Source organism: Cryptomeria japonica, unplaced genomic scaffold, assembly GCF_030272615.1.
Source record: "Cryptomeria japonica unplaced genomic scaffold, Sugi_1.0 HiC_scaffold_101, whole genome shotgun sequence".
NCBI classification, from domain to species: Eukaryota; Viridiplantae; Streptophyta; class Pinopsida; order Cupressales; family Cupressaceae; genus Cryptomeria; species Cryptomeria japonica.
Window position 1 is genome coordinate 164,698 of NW_026728923.1, and position 3,783 is coordinate 168,480.

The 3,783-nt window shown below is 57.3% G+C and overlaps 1 non-coding gene across 1 annotated transcript; it reads left to right on the forward strand.

The window, feature by feature from the left end:
- The first annotated feature begins 3,664 nt into the window (after positions 1–3,664).
- On the forward strand, positions 3,665–3,783 carry LOC131865100 (5S ribosomal RNA). Its single transcript, XR_009363833.1, has one exon. It is a non-coding gene; the product is annotated as a 5S ribosomal RNA (ribosomal RNA).

Sequence of the window (3,783 nt, forward strand, 5' to 3'; positions counted from 1 at the left end):
CTTCATCCGCAATGCAGGGTCTTTGAGGTTGGCGCAATGCGCACAACCAGGGGAGTCGACCCATCAAACCCAACACCTCCCCTATATAAGCTATTTGTCTGATTCTCATACATGCGTAGCCTGCAGGAGCAATTAGGACATCGACCCCAACTTTCGGCTTCTAAACGAAAACAAGGTCTTTGAGGTTGGTGTAATGCGAACAACTAGGGGAGTCAACCCATCAAACCCAACACCTCCCCTATATAAGCTATTTGTCTGATTCTCATACATGTGTAGTCTACAGGAGCAATTAGGACATCGACCCCAACTTTTGACTTCTTAACGAAAACAAGGTCTTTGAGGTTGACGTAATGCGCACAACCAGGGGAGTCGACCCATCAAACCCAACACCTCCCCTATATAAGCTATTTGTCCGATTCTCATACATGTGTAGCCTACAGGAGCCATTAGGACATTGACCCCAACTTTTGACTTCTTAACGAAAACAAGGTCTTTGAGGTTGGCGTAATGCGCACAACCAAGGGAGTTGACCCATCAAACCCAACACCTCCCCTATATAAGCTATTTGTCTGATTCTCATACATGTGTAGCCTGCAACAACGATTAGGACATCCACCCCAACTTCTGAATTCGTCTGCGTTGACCGCACCAAAGGTGCACGCCTTGGTGCTCACCAAAATCCGACTTCCGACTTCTTCTGCTATGCGGGGTCTTTGAGGTTGGCGCAGTGCGCACAACCAGGGGAGTCAACCCACCGAATGCAACACCTCCCCTATATAAGCTATTTGTCTGATTCTCATACATGCGTAGACTGCAGCAATGATTAGGACATCCACCCCAACTTTTGACTTCTTAAACAAGACAGGGTCTTTGAAGTTGGTGCAGTGCACACAACCAGGGGAGTCGACCCATCAAACGCAACACCTCCCCTATATAAAGCTATTTGTCCGATTCTCATACGTGTAGTCTGCAGCAGCGATTAGGACATCGACCCCAACTTCCGAATTCGTTTGCATTGACCGCACCAAAGGTGCACGCCTTGGTGTGCACCTTGGAGTGCACTTTGGTGCTCACCTCGGTGCACACTTTGGTGTGCACCTCGGTGTGCACCAAAGGTGCGCACCTTGGAGCGCACCAAAGGTGTACACTTTGGAGCGCACCACATAGGGTCTTTGAGAGGTTGGCGCAGTGCGCACACCAAGGTGGGTGTTGAGGTGCGTGCCGAGGTGGGTGGGTGCTAGGGTGCGCTCCATGGTGGGTGCCAGGGTGGGTGCGTGCTAGGGTGGATTCCAAAGAGGGTCATAGGGTGGGTGCCAAGGTGGGTTGGTGATATAGTGGGTTCAAAGGTGGGTACTAGGGTGGGTTCCAAGGTGGGTCACAAGTTGGGTGCCAGGATGCGTGGGTGTTAGGTTGGGTGCCAAGGTGGGCTCCTGCGTGGGTGGGTGCTAGGGTGGGTTTCAAGGTGGACGCGAGGGCGGGTGCCAAGGTGGGTAACAAGTTGGGTGTTAGGATGGGTGAGTGCTAGAGTGGGTGCCAAGGTGGGTGGGTGCTAAGGTGGATGCCAAGGTGGTTCACAGGGTGGGTGGGTTCTAGGGTGAGTTCCAAGGTGGGTCACAGGTTTAGTGCTAGGGTGCGTGTCAAGGCGGGTGTCGAGGTGCCTGGGTGCTAGGGTGTGGATGCCAATGTGGGTCATAGGGTGGGTACTAGGGTGGGCTGCAATGTGGGTGCCAAGGTGGGTAACATGCTCGGTTGGTTCTAAATTGGGTGTCAGGGTGGGTGTGCACCCACCTTGCCCGAGGTGGGTGCCAAGGTGCCAGTGTGGGTGGGTGCTAAGGTGGATGCCAAGGTGGGTGAGAAGGTGGGTGATAGGTTGAGTGGTAGGATGGGTGGGTGCCAAGATGGGTCACAGGGTGGGTGCAAGGGTGGGTAGGTGCTAGGGTTGGTGTCAGGGTGGGTGGGTGCTAGGTTGGGTTCCAAGGTGGGTGCGAGGGTGAGTGTCAAGGTGGGTCACAGGTTAGGTGCTAGGATGGGTGAGTGCTAGGGTGCAAAGGTGCCAGGGTGGGTGCTAGGATGGGTCGATGCTAGGGTGAGTGGCAAGGTGGGTCCACAAGTGTCAAGGTGGGTGCCGAGGTGGGTGCCAACTTGGGTTCCAAGGTGGGTGCCAAGTGGGCGACTGCTATGGTGGATGCCAAGGTGGGTCACGGGGTGGGTGCCAAGTTGCTAGGTTGTGTTCCAAGGTGGGTGCCAACGTGGCTGCTAGGGTGCGTGGGTTAAAGGGTGTGTCACAACGTGGGTGCCAGGATGGGTGCGCACCCACACTGGCCAAGACGGGTGCAAGGTTGGGTTCCAAGCCCGGTCACAGGCTGGGTGCTAGGATGGGTGGGTGCCAAGGTGGGCACCAGGGTGGGTGCACCCACCCTGGCCAAGGTGGGTCACGGGGTGGGTCCTAGGGTGGGTAACAGGGTGGGTACTAAGGTGCGTGCCAAGGTGGGTCATGGGGTGGGTGCCAAGGTGGGCACCAGGGTGGGTGTGCACCAACCCTAGCCAGGGTAGGTCACGGGGTGGTTGTCGGGGTGGGCGTCAAGGAGCCAAGGTGGGTGGCAAGTAGCCAAGTTGCGTGCCAAGGTGGGTGTCGGGGTGGGTGCCAAGGATCCAAGGTGGGTGCCAAGGAACCAAGGTGGGTGTCTGGGTGGGTGCCGAGGTGGGAGCCAGGGTGGGTCCCAAGGTGAGTGCAAAGGTGGGTGCCAGGGTCAAGGTGAGTGCCAATGTGGGTTCCAAGGTGCCAGGGTCAGGGTGAGTGCCAATGTGGGTTCAAAGGTGCTAAGTTGGGTGCGAGGTTGGGTGCGAGGGTGGGTGGGTGCCAAGGTGTGCTAGGTGGAAGCCCGGGTGGGTCGGCATCCCATGGGTGTCGAGTTGGGTGCCTGATGGGTGCTTCTTGTCAAGTTTTAGTCGTCGGGACTCATTTCGAGCCTTAGAGGTCGTTTCTTGTCCGGTTGCCCTGTCTTCGACCTGGGAACCCAATTTTGGTCCTCGGGTCCCATTTTTTTTTGTCTCGCATCCCACTTTTGGCCTGTGGCCTTTTCGGGGTCGATTCTCGTTTTGGGCATCAGAGCATGTTTCTTCTCCTAAAACCCAATATTTGTTTATTAAGTCTCGGAACACATTTTTGTTCTCGTGGACCCATCATGGGTCTTGGAACGCATTTGTGGTCCTTGGGTCCCATTTTGCATCCCGAAACTTGTGTTTTGGTGCTTGATCCCTATTTTGGGTGCCCACCTTGCACCAAGTGCGCACCCGGGGCAAACCGAGCGCCTTGGTGCACCGGGGCAAGATCGAGCGTGCACCCGAGGCGCCCCGAACATGCACCAAGGTGCACTCGGCCCACATGTGAGCGCAGGTCGTTGCGCCCGAGGTGGTGTGTGGGCACCGCGTTGCAGACGGGACACTGCACGCACACGACGCCCCGTCCAGGTGCACGCACGTAGGCCGGGCCGGGTGCACACCCGACGCCCTAGCAAGGTGCGCGCACCCGGGCAGGGCTCACACTTGGCGAACGGGGCGCACTTCGCGAGGGAGGGTGTGCACCTCGACGGGGGTGGGTGGCCGGGGTGGATTCGCACGTGGGTCGCGGTTTGCTAAGTACACACTGCGACAAGCTCATAACGGGTGCGATCATACCAGCGTTAGTGCACCGGATCCCATCAGAACTCCGCAGTTAAGCGCGCTTGGGCCGGAGTAGTACTGGGATGGGTGACCTCCCGGGAAGTCCCGGTGTTGCACCCT